Genomic DNA, 18,051 nt, shown 5'->3' on the forward strand with positions numbered 1-18,051 from the left:
GATGACCAATAAATTTAACTTAAAATGTTACATTATTTGTTGCATCGCTTTTGTACAAGTACATCCAGTCGGTCAGTTATAAAATACAGTGCTTTGTTCTGGCGTAGAATTGATTGTGTTGTCTTTTATTTATTTATTTATTATTTGTCTCCATTTACAATGCACGTTAATGTTACGTTAATTTTCGAAATGTTCAAAAACTTCAACGCACATTGAAAAGTGGGATCAATAAATATTGAACTCAAAATACTCCTAAATATAGGGTAAAGAATTCAACCATGGCTGAAAAGATAAAATCTTAGTTTAGTTTGTCCACCTGACCAAATTTTACCAATTTTAAGATTGCAAGTTTTGATGAGAGCTCAATTCGTAAATCATCATTTACATGGCAGATAGTTGCTCCTACGAAAAAACTAATAATAAATAATTTTAATAAAAATTTGTCGTAAATTCCGGCAAATCTTGACTTACTAGCTAAAAGTAATTAACTAGAAATTAACTAGATGCACTGACATTTAGAAAAAACGTCAATTTCAGCAAAAGTATGCTGCAAAACAAATAATGCTTAAATACGCACGCGTTTATGGAATCGTGCAATAAATTTACATTCACTTTAATTCGTGTATTGGTCTCATTAGACTAAAAAATAAGCATAAAATAAAATTTCTGCATCAAGGCGAATGACTACACTTCTTGAGCACTCGAGAACTTTCTAGAAAGATTTTTCTTTGCTACATAAGCAAATCGAATTGTGTTTCGAGTCAGTTCCAACATTGATGCGCTTGTGTTATGTTATAAATTGCAAGTGAGAAATAATAATTACTGTTATAAATTAATCAATTTTAAGCCAACACGCATTTCCATAAGTATATGTATGGCCAGAAGCATCTCGTTAGGACCGGCCATGCCGCATTGGAATTTAAGAGTCCAGAAGGCCAAGTGGCCATATGGTTGAAAGACTGGTAATACATTGTTACAGAACACCGCGTGGGACGAAACCTTCCTAATTCCGATGCTTTATCTAGATCTAGAAGACCATATCCTGCGGATTGTGCACACTGTTCACAACTGGAGCACAAATATGGGGAACAAGATGCACTGCATATTTATCATGCAATTTCACATAATTATATCGCTTGAAATGTAATATTTGACAAGTGTAAGTGCTTTATGTCAACCACAATACACAATACCACCCTACATGCTTTTAAGAAACGTTTTAAGGATTGGCTATTAGGAGTAGAATTGGATTTTTACTCCAAGCTAATGTGAATCTGTTTCTAGCCCTTATGTGGTTCTATATTTTTGTTTTGTTCTTTTTTTTGTATTAGCGTACATACTCGATGACTCATCACGCACGAGCCTTGGCTTATGTGATTGTTGCCAATTTTTTCATTATATCTATAACCACATATTATGCTAAATAAATACAATACAATACAATACAATAAATAATTATGATTATGATTGCGCGAGGTATTACCGTAGAGTTCAGGTTCCGGTTTGGGCGCTTAAGAAAAATTTGCCTTCAACGTCGCGACCTTGCCAGAGTGTGTTTCCTACAGGGGAAGAGGCGCTTCCTTTATGATCTCGTAACAAAAAACCGGTATTATAGTTACTAGGATTTTTGAAATGCCCTAAAGCACTTAAAGCGGCAATTATAAGTTCATCGAATATCGGATGCGCTCTTGATAGGTTAGACTGGCGCCTCGTGCCCAACATGCTGAAGGTGGTAGTTCAGGACACTGAGGTGAAAGTATTGATCTTTTGCTTTAACTGCAGAGAAACCCCGCAACCGTTTTGTAAAGCGGTGGATTGATTTTTCTTCAAGAATAGAAAATGCACGAGAGAGTCGTCGTGCAAGTACTTCCACCAAGGTCGCGTTGTAAAACAAGAGTTGCCTGGGCTGTGTCTCCGCTACAACGGTCGTTCACGTTGCGAGACACAACATTTTTAAGGGGGGGGGGGGCAGTGTAGGGAGTATTCTGGAAATCCCGATAGACATAGAGGTGCCATGAAAGATTAGTCATCGACGATAAGAAGGCGGATGTGGCGCATTCTTTCCGGGATATATGATGTGTTTGAGCACTAGAGAACGTTCTACACAAATTTTCTCGAATTACGTCCATTTCGAAAAATGAACAACCAAACCCATCCTGTTTCAAGGAGTTCAATGGTTCAAAAAAATGAGCGTCTACCCTGTATTCATTGAAAATCCAATAGAATGATAAGGAGTCATTTAACATTCCTTTGGATTTACAGCGTAGCTGTAGATCATGCACGGCTAGAGTTTTGTATTTAATGAATCAATAAAACAACAACATTTAACATTGGAAATGTTTATGGTTTCATAGGTATATCGTACATGGGTGTACAGTTGCGAGTTTTTCATTCAAGCAGAAAAGGCAACGGTTTCGCATCAAGTGACGATCGTACCGTATTGTTTCGTTTAGAGGTTTAAATAGTTTTTATTTTCCTAGAAACAACTTTCAGCGAAATCCTGTTTTAATTCAGCAACATTTATATTACATTGGGACGCTAATAAAATCTTCCAAATGCTTGGTTTATACCGCTTTGAAACTGATTTCACATTAACTTCAGCATTTACGGTGAAATTAAAAGCATACACATATAAATTCCCCTTTAATTGTTTGTTTACAATTTTAAAAAAATTGGAATTTAAAGCCCACATCCTATTTTGCAAAACTTTTTATTACACGCCCAAATAAAAATAAAATCCTTTTCATACATGATTTCACATTTAATTACAATGCCCTTTCCTTCATTTTCCTTTAATGAAATTATCCAACAGCCAAGATAAAAATTAAACCAATTACATGTTCGGTAATTAATGTAACTAAATTATACGTGCGGGATTTCCTCTTTTAAATTCGGAATAACAATTTATTTCATTTTAAAAGTTCGAAATTGCTGTGCAGTTAGGTTAGTTTTATGTTGCGTTGGAAATTCAACACCCTCGCGCTTGAAAGTTCCTTTTTAATTAGGAGTAAACATTTATTACCATCGTCGCATATCAGCGCGATAAAGCTAGGGATAAGGAGCGCGTTTTTTCCGAATGGAAGACAAAGTGACCTAATTTGCAAAATAGATTAGAAATTTAGATTATTATCTGCGCGGCGTGACGCTATTCTAAATCGAGGGATTTTTAAGGAACCAATTAAGTTGTAAGGTCTCCGGGTGGCTTTCTAAAGGCGAGATAACGAAAGGACTGTAAGATATCCAGTGGGTGGAAGGTTGACGATTCGATAACAGGACGATGCGAAACAATAATACCATGAAGTGTGGATTAAAGTGGTTCCGAAGTACATGGCCTAAACCGCTCATCCCCAAAGTCCCTTGCGATCCCGAATATCCCTGATATTTATCTGTTATATATCGCTAACGTCCGAGTTTAGTGTAGCTTTCTGGAACAGGGCTAAGTTGATTTTCGGGACTTAGCGGTAATTTCGGGTTTGTTCCAATTTAAAAGCTATAATGGATTGACTTGGACATGAAAAAGACGGCGATCTCTGTTTTCGGTTGACTTATCAGTCCCGAGTAAAATCGAATAATTAAGCCATGTACGATTGGCGCATCATTCTTTACTAATTTGTTTAGTGCACTTAATTTGCTATGGGAGGGCTTAATATTAATTCTTTTAATGCCAACCAGTTTCTAAGGACAAAGCTGCCGTTATTCGATGGAAGGATTGCAACAAAAAGCACACGTGTTTTTCGCTTTCCACTTAGTACTGTAACAATCAACGCTGTAACATACACATAGTAAGGTCCCTGTCAGATGACGGTATGTATTTCCATTTGTATATGTAGATATTGCCCATTGTGAATATCACTTGGTCTTTAAGTTAGAATTATAGGAAGGTTAAGTAAGTACATAACTCTTTGGAGGGCGACCGTTTGCACTACTTGTGTGAAATTTAGCACTTTCAATGCTCGTAATGTAATATCCCATTTCCTCGTTACTACATCAGTAATTGCGCCCCAAAGACTGTAGAAGACACCGCTGAAAACTCTTATTCCACACTCCCGGATACGCTTATACAGTTCAAAAGAGCCTAAAACACTCGACAAGACTATTATGGATTTCGAGACTATTGAAGACTCGTGTAAAGTCTAGATTCTTGAAGCCTTTTGCCCGGTATTAAAAGACGGAAGTTTTTAGAGCCTCTTGGTAATTCTTAAAAGTCATTGAAGACTATGTCATGTAACAAAACATCTCAAGTTCTTGAAAACCTTTTTTTCGTGAACGTTTAAACACTCTTGACTGTATACGCTCTAAAATCCTAAAGAACATCTTAAAATGCTCTTGAAAAACTAATTTTTCACTTGCTTGTTTGTTGCGGACCTTGTTACGAGAACCCATAAACACTCCTAAGAGATCTCATCTTGCAAAATATTCTCAAGAGCGCCTTGATTAAATGCTATTTAAGGACTTCTTAAAAGATCTCAATTGGTTCGTAAAAACTCTAATGCTCATCGTTGAAATTTTCGTGCTTGAAATCCCCTTGAAGTCTTTGTAGGTTCTAACAGATTATAGAACACTTTACAAATTCCAACAACGCCGTTACCCAAAACTCTAAAACATCTTGAGACTGAAATCGTCCATTTTCTGTTGTTTTTATTATTTATTTTTAAATTACAACGATATACACTGTGCCCAAGATAAGGATGTCTACCTGGATGTCTACTAGGGGGATCTCGGAAACCATAGAAACAGAGATGGTTAAGTTAAGGAAACGTTGCACAATAAAATTGAAGATCATGCTGTAAAAAAATCAAAAATTTTTTTGTTTTGTTTAATAATACGGTCACCTCAATATCTCTTTAATTTGGCGAAATACGAAAAATTTGTTAAATATAATTTTATATGTGACATTACGATCTATCTGATTGCATATTCAAACTTCCGGCGTCACTTCCGGTTTAGCCGGAAATCGATGCAACTTTTGTTTTTCAAATGCAACGCCTATGTTTTAAGATAGCATGACAGACACCATGAAATAAAATTTTGTTGATATACAAAAAAACCTTCAGGGTTATATGACATTACTTTCAAGTAATTTGTGAACTGCAGTATCTATTCGGTATCTTTGCCATCTCAGATAAATAATGATTGAGTTTAAAACCCAAATATTGTTGAAGACCACCACTTCCTGATGAAGCGGCCGGTCAATTAAGTACCGTTCCTCGTGTAGAAGCAGATTACAAGTAGAACAAGGTCCCTCAGGCATTATTCAACTAATTATTCACTGAGCCCTGCGGCTTGGAAGGTTTTCTTTTGATTGCTTTCAGGTTTTACTAATTTTTTTGGTAATTGATTGATTGATTGATTAATACTAAGAAAAGTAGTTTGTTCTAACTGCCGTTTTCGGGTGTAACGACTTGCTATTAACACCCCTATAGAAGCCTACCCAGAGTGTCGAAATTTGTGCTGTAAGAAGTGTAACCGGCTAGCATAACATCCTATTAATACGCTGAAACAGTTTGTTTTTTTAACAAACGTTGAACGGCACAACATAAAGGTGGTAATTTTACAAATTACAATGTGTTTGTAAGCCTTCAGCTTAAAAATTAGGTTGACTCCCACCAGGATAACATTATAGTCATTCATTTTTCCGACGACGTCTTTCGAAATTACTCCGACGATAAGCACTCGCATATTTTGCCGTTCTCACCGTGTGAGTGAGATCCATTTAAAAAGAGCGCAGAGTAAAATAAAAAAGGAATTTATTAATTTATGCCGACATTTGGATAATAAGGTAGAGAGAAATTCGGCGAGGAAACGCTTGCAGTCAGCAAAAACGTAAGCTACTTATCCGTCAAATAAAATGGGCCACTTTTATTATATTGTTTACTCGAGTCTCGGGGGCGTACAGCTTGAAAATTTGTACTTGACAGGTAAAATTCATTTATTAGCGAAATTGGAATTACGCAATTATGAGCACGCGCGTGCTTAATGGTAGTACCAATTGAAATAATTGCGGCACTTAAATTGTCTATATATTTAGATGGTCCTCCATATCACTTATGGCCCTTTAATTAACATGTACTTTAATACGTTTTAGTGGGAGGTTTTAAGTTTTAATTAACGTTAACCCTATGCTGTTAAAAATAGCTTTTGACGTTTTATTACCGAAAATGAAACGTTCAAAGTAATTTAGACGCTTGCATCTTATGGTTATATATTACTATTTTGATTTTACGAAATCTGGCAGTTAACTTAAATACATTTTCCTTTCATCTTCGGCTTGGTACGTTAATAAATGCAAAGTGCGGTCTACTCATCACGTTTATGAGCTGAATTGCCAAGGCGTAAAAGTCGGCGATCAAATGCCAAAAGAAATTATGCATGAAATTGTCAAAGGAGAGTCCGCAATTTAGAAGTGTAGTAAAAGTAAGAAAAAAAATGTTAATAATTTACACTTTCGCTGTAAAACGTTTAACCGCAGATAAAGCAAGATGTCTCATCGCATGTATTTGAATTCAAAATGAGGGTAGAGAAATGGATAATGTTTAAACTTGGGCAGTCGGGCAAGTTATTGAAATATTTATGTTCCCCGTTTTTACGGGCACTGCCGACCGAGATGAACAATTATCATATAATATTTCAAATCATTTGTAGTCTTCATTATGTAGGAAATGCTTCGTCAATATGCTCAAATTAGCAAAACAAATACAAAGGAACCAGAAATGATAATTGGAAGAATGAAATTAGTTTTAGAAAAACCAAAATTCTAATTGACATCCTTCAAAAAGATCAAAAGACAAAAACGACAAAGATTCGATAGTTTGTGTGGTGATTTCCACTATTTCAGTGTTTACAGAAAAAAATCCTGTGGTACTGGAGTAAAATATAACACCAATATTTAGGGAGAAATTAAAAAATTATCCACGCCTGATACAAAAGCCCATTTCCTCAGTTCAAGAAGCTAGCAATAGCTTAGACTGGTCTTAATTTAGGTTATAAGGTTGCATACATATATAATAGACAAAAGGCAAATGAGGGAGCGATGGCTGCTAAATGAATGCAAGAAGATAGAAGAGTTCGATCGAATAGGAAGGCACGACATCGTGTTCAACAACAGAAGAAACATGGTGTGGGATAAAGGAAAAACTCAAAGTAAGATAGCTATTGGCATCGAAAGCGAGGACGGATAACCAAGTACTGAATACATTAAAAGAAAATTTGGAAACGTTATACAAAGGAAATGAGAAACCTGAACGAATAAACATACAGGAAGAATCGAAAGTATCAGACAAAGGTAAGGGTGGGAATATTTTCATGTCAGAAATAAAGGCGGCTAAAGAGATGTGAAGAATGGTAAGGCTGATGGGATAGACGGGATACCAGTAGAGTTAATAAAGAGTTTAAAGAAGATTCAGAGGAAGAAGCAATGTGGAAACTGAAATTTGTGTAATGAGATTTACGAGAATGGAATCTCGCTCAAAGACTTTCTTAGAACCGTTTGATACTACTTCAGAAAAAGAAGGGAACTAAGAAATGCGAGGAACACAGAACCATCAGTACACAAAACCATCGGGGTTACAGCTTATACTGCTAGGATTTTGTTGCGGGTGTTGGATAGGAGGTTGACGAGGATAATGGAAAGCGCAGGGATGCAATTGCAGTAGTTAAAAGAATTTGAGAAAAATATATAGAACAAGGAAAAACTGTAGGTCTGTGTCTAGTAGATCTGGGAAAGGCATTCGATTGTATAAAATACGAAAAACATGACTAAATGGTTTGGAATGGGAAGAGAAGTTAGGCAGGGATGTTGTCTATAATCAACTTTATTCAGAGGGTGGCTGGAGGGTGTTAACAGGAAAATGGAGTGATAAGGTTAGAATTGAGGAAGTATGAAGAAGAGCAGTGGATGAAAGACAACTGTCAAGCAATATTAGAAATAGACACTGGGCCACGTGTTGAGGGGGGGTAATGGAATGTTGAAAGATGTATTGGAGGGATCGTTGGAGGCGGAAGGTGGAGGGAAGCGGGGAAGAAGAAAAGGCAAATGGATTGATGCTTTAAAGAAGGGAACCGGATATGTGGGGATGTAGAGAGAGAATTGTAATTTCCGGAATTATACCAATGAATATTAAAATTAAACGAAAGGTTTAAAATTAGAACATGAAAAAGAGCAAAATTTTAATCTTGGAGAATAAGAGAATACTAGAAGCCCCCAAATTAAAGAAAATTCTTGGAAAGCAAAAAGCATCCAAGGACCGAAAACGAATAAAATTGGATTTAAACATTTCTGACTTAAATACTTTTGAGAAGTATACCTACGTCACACACCGTTTATAGTTCGTGTCATTCCTTTAACCATCTGTCTGTATCATTATAATGCCATCACTCGCGTGAGAAACGTTCTATCGTTCGCAACCTTATGTTATATAAAATTAATCGTTATCGTCTATCGATATAAATGGCGGTAACTCCCCAACACTAAGGATACTTCGTTTTAACGATCTATATGGAAAATTGATGTGAACCTAGTACAGGCCATAACCAATCAGTAAACACCTAATATAAAAATAAGAATTACTAACGTATCATAGATATCTTAAATCTATATTTAGATTTAAGAACAATTTCGGTCCATTCATCCGATCCAAAATTATATAGGCCTGCTGAATTTTGCAACCTTTGCTAATGAAAATTTGTAATAAAGAAGATGAGGATATACCCAAGTATCAGGAATATCAGTCGTTTAATACCCTTCTCGAATATAAAATTCATCAGATATAGGGCGTTCGCCTTAAATTTAACTTTATTTTCAATTTGACAACATTTCAACCGTAATAATTAAAATGTTATTAATATCTACTTCAGAATCTGTTCTAAATTGCGGCACCCCTAGAAATTCATAACGGAAGCGTTTTCCTAAAACAACTACGACACAAAAGAGAGTACCACGTTGTGTAAACTTGAAACAAGAAGTAATTACAATTCGATATGACATGATGAATTGAATGGTGAAAGTTTAAAAGTAGATAAGTGCCTTAAGGGAAATAATTAAGGTCTACCTTTCGTAGTGTGTTTGCCACTAATCTCGAAGTGTCACGAGACTGCTTCCAACTAGCATAAAACAACTTATTTTATTGCCGGGCAAACTTTGATATTTTATTTTATAAAACTTTAAATGGGTTAGGAACTTTGTAGGGAATGACACAGGGAAAATTTTAATAGATGCTCACGTGTAAAGTAGGTACCAGTATAATTTTGCGTCAGATATAAATTTCGTTCATCGACCATTAAAAATCAATACCGTAACGTTGTCATTCTAAATTCAACAGTCAGCAGGCTAAACAAATAAATTGATAAGTAAAAAACGTGTTTAATTACTTACCTACCTATGGCGTTGCCTTGCAGAGAAGTGCGAAATTAACCTGAAACGTAAAGGAAATTAATTACTAGCCAATCTTAAAATAAATTTTCTTCGGAAGAAGTGTTTTTCGCTACTTCCTCGATCAAATTGTTTTTTAATTAAATTTAAGTTGTAAATAAGTCTTTCAAGTTTTCAAACTCCACAAAAATGAGTCCAGGAAATTTATGTTCAGGATTAATTTCGAAAAAGTTGCGATTCCGTAATTATATTATTTATTGCCTTCATTCGTGCAGTCAATTTTTTATAAATTGTGTATTATGGTAATAAACTTGTGCAGCGGTATGTTACACTGTCTAATACGTAGTTCCCTGGTGGCACGACATTCGTTATTAATTTCGTGACGGGAAAAGCGTTGGTAAATTACACTTTTACGTAAGTACCTCCTAATTTATAGGCTTTCTATCGTGCGTTTGAGGGATTGAATATTTATGGGAGGAATTATGTAGATCATTTACACTGAATCCATGTGGTAATACCAAATCGTTTGATGGAAGCTCTTCAAATGGGAGTGCCAATAAATTTATAATCAGATTTCGCCGAATAACCAAAACCCAATTCACTTTCATTTTTCCCAATAGCATGTCAATGATCATTTCGTCGACTATAACTAAAATACGGACTATCAGTTCGTTAAACGTATATAATATAACATTGAAAAAAGTATTTTACTGCATACCATTCAAAATGGGGGTAAATGCGCAAATTAAAACAGAATTGAAGAAAAACCGCGTTTGACTGTTTGTTTTTGAAAATCTAAATCAAGGGGGACTATGATATTCAATGGCACAGAAAAAATTATGTTTGAGTTCGTTTTTCAGGAAGGCTGTCTTTCCCCCAAACCAATCAACGCAGATTATAAATAACTTAAACAAAAATAAAGAAAAGGTAGGAAACCTCGTGTATATTGGGTAATGGGACTATAGAAATCATAAACAGAACTAAATTGCAGAGGAAGGACTAGTACTTACTTTTGTTTTTAGTTTGTACGTTTCTTTATAACAAATACTTTGCATTTAAATTCGTTAACGATTTTTATAGTTCTCAAACTTCGTTAATTCTTCCTGAGATTCATTGAACTTCCTCTTCAAAAATAAACGGAAACACAATTTGAAAAGAAAACATTTCCGCCCTATAGTAATTGTGTGAATTGCGCAGTATCCCTTAAAAGATAAACGCAATATCACTACTGAGGCTTTTTTTTAATCATTCCTCTCTTGTGAGAAGCATTTCAATTCCGTCTATGTGCCTTTTTCAATTCAATACCGATCAACGTTGTATATTTGTTTTCAGATTTTGAAGGGCAGCAGAAAAACGTTGCCTAGTAAACAATTAAAAGTTCTAAGGGCCGAAATATCCACTTCCTAATAAATTTATTTGCCAAATTAATTTCTTAGCAACAATTAGGTCAATAATTGTATCCATGGACTTTACTCGACGAATAACTTTATTAAAATGTGAATATCTCGGTTCAAAAAAAAAACGTCTAAAAATCTCCGTCCACAACTCGCATAGTTGTCTTAGGGATGGACACGACCTCGAGTTAAATTCGACTCGGCTCGAAATCTCGACTCGATAACGACCCGAACTTTCGAGGCGAGCATTGAGCCGGCTTATTACTTTTTGGAGTCGAGTCGAGCTGCTCGTTTCGGGCTTTCTTGCTGATCGAACAGCTCGACTAAGTTTATTGAAGAATTTAAACATTCAATTTTCCTATATGTGTAATATGATACGATACCGCACAAAATGTTATATCGTCTCCACTTGCGCTTTTAGCGCAATGGGACACACCTTTCTTATGGATCTAAAAACCGATCTGCGAGTAGCATTCAGTGAAACGCATCCTCATAAGAATATCAACCATAAAAGTATTTCATAGAATTGGTACTTAAGTTACAGAACACGGGATCAGTATATAATAAAGAAGTTACACAGCCGAGAACTTTGGATGAAGTGTGTTCGACCAATTTTGCTGCAACACCAGCACTTCGATCGGTGGCTTCAAGAATCTATCTACCGGGTCAGTTCCAGTGGTGTAGCTAGGCCTTTTTAGGGAGGGCTGCAGCCCCCCCAATTCTGTATCCAGCCCCCCTTTATATATTTCAATAGCTCAAGCACGAAATTATGTATATCCAGAAATTGAGTATTTGGTATGGGTACTCCAACCTCAAGAATAGATATCTTGTAACAATGTCTCATTAAAACCATCTATTAACATTAATTATGGAGGCATACGTCGATAATTTAAATTTTTGAAGTACAGGCGTCTAGATGTCGCGTAATTAATATTCAATATTTCAGTTGATTAATGATACAAGAAAGTTCATCTCGAACGCAACCCGCCTACCTTAATATTCATATAAAATTTATGATCATTATTTTCAAATTGAGAATTTTGCTTGCGCTACCGTTTGCAAACGATATGTTTCTTTAAAAATAAATTCTGTCAACAGAGGTTTTCCCAACGGTAGTTCAAAGTAACTGAAACTCCCGTATACAATCTTGAAACCCAATAAAATATTCAGCTAGTTCAAATCACACCCACATTTAACCTACGTCAACGACAGCCTTGTAGTAACATATTGTCCTATTTTAGTTCTAACTAATACTAAATTCTGGGAAGCATTTAGATAGTAGACAATACAGTTGTTATCAAGTAAAGGCGCAGGGGGAGTAGAACCAGTTTCAATTTGAGCTAAAATGGTTGCACTTCCATATTCATATATTTCTGGTATGTTCCCACTTTCCCAGGAAAGAGTTTCTAGACTACAGTAACTCCAAGTTTAAGATCTGAATGTTATTAATTACCTACTAGGTTTCTCTGAACGTTTGTTTGTTGGTACGTCAACAAGAAACGGTAGCAGCTATACGCAGAAATGTTATGCAATGTTTTTATTTACAAATAACATTTCCCTTTCACATGGTATTACAGTAAACACAGTGTTCCTTATCCCCTTTGCCCTTCAGCGATTTTTCCTTTTACAAAAACTAAAGTAAACTATTTCCATAAACCGAAGGGTGTGGAACTCAGTGTTTCACCGTTTTATTAATGATCTAAAATAAGTTCCGCGTTGTTTGCATAGCAATTTGACTAACTCAATGTTAAAGTAAACATCTCTCTAATTATTGGATGTTATTAATAGTTCGCGTATAAGCTTCATTTTTACAGCCCCTTACGAAAACACTCCTTTACTGGAATAAATTACGCGCGTGTCTCAAAAATGAAGGTAATGGAATGTATTCAATAATACGTATGGCTCTATATTTATAGCTTGGCGGAAGTTTCTGTTACTTTTGCCACCTTTGTTTGTAGCGCGCTTTCAACCTAACCTTAATAGCGGGAGTCATGCTTGACAGAATGTGCATTGTTGGAACGACGGAGTATATTGATGACCGTTCATTATGGGGACTTTCCTTGAGGTGACATTCAGTAATTGTGTTTGCTTAACAATGACCGAAAAGCTGCAGGAAGTAACTTTTAGAGGGAAGTATGTAAATTAATGCAAAGTATTTTGTGATTCTCTAGAATTGGTCGCAAACACTTCGACTACTCCAATTAAAACTTTTTCCTGGCACTATTGTCATCTATTTCCATTTTTAACTCATTGTTTGTCTTAATTAATGTCCGGAAATAAGTTATCGGAGTTTTTCTAATGAACCGGTAACTAGGAAAAGTAGTCTAAAGCTAGACGTTTCTGGTTCTTGTTCTTGTTTCCGATTTGATTTTCTCGTACGCGAAAATATGAGTTGGTTAGGGATGGTATGGAGTGGTGCTGTGTTTATCGCATCCGCACAATCGCAGATCGCTTTGGTAGAAGACGCGATGAGTTCATACAGAGTATTTTTTCTGAGAGTGAAATACAAGTCTCCTGGTTTTACTTCTGCTTTTGAGCGACTCTCAAATGTCATCGTGGGACGTTTCTTGTTTTACACTAATAGTAGTGCTTACAATTGTCAGTCGATTTCTGAATTGATTCTTCCTTTACAACCAGATAGATCCATTATCAAGCACGGAATTTTTAACTTAAGCCATTGTAAAGAATGACGAACGCATAAATTGTGCCCATTTTGTAATCCTTTGCCTATTCTGTGGTTTTGTGTGGAACGAATTAATAATAAATTAATAATTTTTGTTAGTACGTGTAATCTGTTAATAAATATACAATTATGGCGAAATTCGATCATGATCGCAAAGCTTACTTCTTAGCATTATGTTGTCAAATCCAGAAATTTTATACAACCATTAATCTTGACGCACAAAAGGCCCGTGCCGGGGTACAGCGATCTTAATTAACCATGAAAAAAGAATTCGATAGAAAATGTTGGAGTAATACAAGTTTTATATTTCACATAAAGCTATCCACAAAGACAACAATAAATATGCAGGAATATGCATATGAACGGAAACATAGTATTTGAACACTATAGTTGTGCTAAATATTCTATTAGTCCTAGGTATCACATCTAAAATAAAAGTACTTACCGCACATACCTAAGTGCGTAATTTGACGTTATTACACGAAAAGAGCTAAGTACTACTACTGAAGCTATTTCTACGATATTTTGTTTCTTGTAGTAATCATGTCACTTTCCTACTACATTAATGCCAAGGGACAAATCATTAGAAAAATAAAGTGAATGCGTATAATATTGATTAGCATTATATCACTAATTAATGGATGATTTGAACACATTTAGTAACAATCACCTTATTTTATATAATCAGTTTCCACATACTCCTAAATTGAACTTCCCTGTTTGAAAATTACTTCTAAAACATGAAGCGTATGTTTACAAATGTATTGGAGTTGTTTATGGGTAGATATGTATGGTTTTAATATCAACCGCACATGTTTTTGACGTAGCAAAGAGTAACAAAATACTGGTTATATTAGTACGTAGCGGTCACTTCTTCTAAATACATACATAAAATCAGAGAAATGCGTGTTAAGTAACACAAAAAGTAAATTTTGGTAATTTTTACTATTCGATATGAATACATCATGTGTAATGAAGAATGTAATGCAAATTAAAGGGCCTTATAATTACAGTTCTTTCTATATACAGTTTCTGAGATACGGAGGACCACTATAGACATTTTAGAAACGATAACAGATACAAATTTAGTTACATAAATAAAAGAATTGTCGCGGAATCGTAGGTCTAACAAGCGTTTTTTTAATAATTTGAAAAAATTGGATTTTTTAATTTTATGAACTAGTTTTTGCTGTAAATTAGACCTATGTTGTTTCGTCTTTGCAGAACCATGTTTTTATACGTAAGTAGTTTTCTTGAGATAACGTAATATTACATTTTTCAACTTACTAAATGTATGAATTCTCGGGCAGCAACAGCTGGGCTTACGGTGTGCGATAGGTTGACGCGCAGGTATGCTTTAAATTTGGGAATTAATTTCCAGCTTACGCTATTCTGAGAAAACGTACAAATTCTATTTCTATTTTCAAAATCACACTGAGTAAAGATAAGTAATAAATTCGAAGGCGTTGGCGAATTTAAATTAATAATAAATTTTTTCTATTTCGGTGTCACAATTCGGCCGAAAACAGTTGTACAAAGACAGTGATTACACAGGTCAACAAAAAAATAATTTTTTTTGCGTATGGGATTTACATAACATATTCTGCCTATAATAAGCAAAAATAAATAAAAAGTGCAATTAGACGTCGAAAATATTTGCTTTTACAAAAGTTATAGCGATCTGATTGAAAGCTTTCAGGGGCGAAAATTAAAGCTGGAATCTTTGTTTTCCCTCAATTAAAAAGAAAAATGGAGGGTGATATTTTCCCGCGGTTACTTAGCAAAGAGGGAAAAAAATCCTGGAACATTTTTAAGGCAATAGTCCATGGTTTTCCGTTCAGTGTTTCCTTGGAAACCATAGAGCTAAAAATTATGACGAGCTGAGGGATTTTGGCTTTGCATCATCGGGTATAGAATGTCTCTAAAGATGCACAGGTTACAGTCTCATTTAGATTAATTTAAGGATAATATGGGAGCTTATTCGGAACCCTTCGCGTCGCCACACGTGCCACAAGATAGTCGTATTACAATAGGTCGCATTGTAACACTTGTCTTTCAATATACTATTGTGGTGGTGTATAAGTCGCTTTTAGGGGTAAGGTGTCATGGGTGTTTTGTCTGTCTAGTTGCCTTTTACAGAACAGCTCTATAAAATGAAGTACAAGCTATAATTATTATTAAGCGGTATAGAGCAAAGGTTTATCAGGGAGTCAATGGTGTTCGTCTGTCCGTGAACCTTGTAACTGCCAAACGCTTGGGTCGATTCGGTTCAAACTTCGCACAGTTGACGTATATACCTTCTAGGACCCACTGCAAATTACGCCCAGACCAAAAACCCCTATTCATTAACCGCCCGAACAAAACCCCCGGGTGACAATAAACCCCGGATAGATAACCCCTGGACAGTAAACCCCCGAACAATTGATACCTATGCTTATGCACACCAGAAAAATAACCTAAACCTCGTTTCCAACAGTGCCAAACAAAGAGTGCTCAGATAGGACTACCATGAAACAATAACCAATCACAAATACCGATTATCGTCAAGAAACCAATAATAGCATCCCAAAGGGCCAAATATAACTTTTCTGTTTGACTGCCGATATGTGAATATAAAGCAGCATCGTTGTACCTAGCGCTCCAGTTACAAGCGAAGACAATAAATTAGTTGATCTATATCCAGAAAATTGATGCGTTAGATTTTGCCCCTCACGTTAATTGATTAATATAATACTGCATTCAAACGTTATGAAAAGCTGCAACAAGTTTCCAAAAGTCATCCGTCACAATGAAAAAATCACAGTTCATTGTTTAGAAGGGAAAGAACGCCGAAATATAAGCAGCAAAAGAATAAGGCCGGCATAAAACTTAATTAGGGAAGTAATTTCTGGATTTGATATCTTTTTCTTGTGCCGTACGAAAAAGAAGTAAATAATACCCATAATTAGCTAAAAACTAGAAAAATAACCCAGTTTATTGTTTTAATTCGCCTAATGTATTATAAGATTTATCGGATATCGCGTGACGTATATGAAATGTTTTGTTTTCATAAACATTTTTATTAAAATTGATGTTAAAAAATATTCGAAGTCGAGTGAATATTTATGAGAATAAGAAGGTTGAGTTGTGTTGTAAGTTAATATAGTTTAATGTGGTGGATGCACGAAATCTATTTATGAATGTTCGGCCTACACGTACACGAATTAAAAAGTTATGTAGTGGTGCTTGGGCCGATTTTTAGGCACGCTAATTAGTTTACGTGGAAGTTAAAAATTTGTACGTTGAAATTATTTAAGCGAGCTCCTATTTGTGAAAAACGTGTAAAATTTCGATTTTATGGCGCTATAAAAAATGTTAGGTATTAACCCGTTTTTATTGTTGCCTGCTTCGTGTAGCCAAAGGGGGTTGTAGGTTCCCTTTAAAATATTGAGCATGGGGATTACAATGGAATATAGAAGGTAGGTAAACAGATAAGAAACTGGTGCATGTGTACCATCTTTGTTGTGTGAAGGATAATCCTAATCCTATTTTGTGGATATGATTGCCTACAGTTTCACAGCCCCACCAGTAATTATATTCCTGTTTGTATGCATGTACAACCGATATAATTCAACACAGAGCGCTGGATGGAGGTGGTATTTCTGTTCATTGCGGTTGCATTAAGCTCGTATAATACAACTTCTAACAAAATCCGCAATTTTAACGTTTCCATTTGTTGCAAGGGGATGTATTTTACAAACTGCGAATTTATTTCCGAATAGTTTTACAACTGTTTCCGCATACATTTAAAAACGAATAAAAACGAAATTTTGATATACGATAAGCTGCCGTGTAACTTGTGGTACGTTTAAAATTATACAGGTTTTTCGTATCGTACTCGGTAATCTAAACATTTGCCATGACCAAAAAGCTTTTACAAGAACAAAAATAATTTCAGCAATAAATTTTCCGTCATCTAAATCCCAAAAATGAAAACTGCCAGTTACACGGGCGGTTTAACAAAATTACTTCACTTAATTAGTTAAGAAATATGAAAATTGATCAACAGGTACATTTTTGGCGCAATATTAAATGTGGGATTGTCACGGACGGCGGCATTACCGCAGTGTTTCTATAATACCGTTCGTAACAAAAGAGACTTATGAATCAAGTCCACAATGTGCTGCGCTTCTGCACGGGAAATTTTAGATTTTTGTCGAGGCTTTGTTTTGCGCCGACTTTCGCCTGCCATTTTACAAACTGTTAGAGAGCCTAGCGGAAGTCAACGACGCTTTGATTTATACGAAAAGTTGACAAATTTATTGAAATGCACGACTTGTACACATTTGTCTAAAAAAAAACTGAAATATAATTTATGACGGTGATTGGGTAAACTGTTTCCTTCAAATTCTTATTTGTAATCTTCATTTAATTATAATGCTCCGCTCTAACTTTTTCAATTTTTTTTATAGATTGATAGACGATTTTCATAATTGAACACGTCGGTCGTTCCGCAGTCGTGGCCTGATTTACGTCATACATTATGGATATCTTTATGTCAAGAGCAGGCTTAAATTTGTCTCCTTCTCGTTTCTTTCCCGAATATAAAATATATTCATTCCCCTTCA

At 35.3% G+C, this 18,051-nt stretch overlaps 1 long non-coding RNA gene across 2 annotated transcripts in view; it reads right to left on the minus strand.

Moving 5' to 3' along the window:
- LOC116169644 overlaps window positions 1-18,051 on the minus strand; it is a 147,021-nt gene that overhangs the window by 93,873 nt on the left and 35,097 nt on the right. For both annotated transcript variants that reach the window (XR_004145021.1, XR_004145022.1), the window contains exon 3: window positions 9,375-9,410. This is a non-coding gene — a long non-coding RNA (uncharacterized LOC116169644). The remainder of the gene's footprint in view (window positions 1-9,374; window positions 9,411-18,051) is intronic.

Source organism: Photinus pyralis, unplaced genomic scaffold, assembly GCF_008802855.1.
Source record: "Photinus pyralis isolate 1611_PpyrPB1 unplaced genomic scaffold, Ppyr1.3 Ppyr1.4_LG4, whole genome shotgun sequence".
NCBI lineage: Eukaryota > Metazoa > Arthropoda > Insecta > Coleoptera > Lampyridae > Photinus > Photinus pyralis.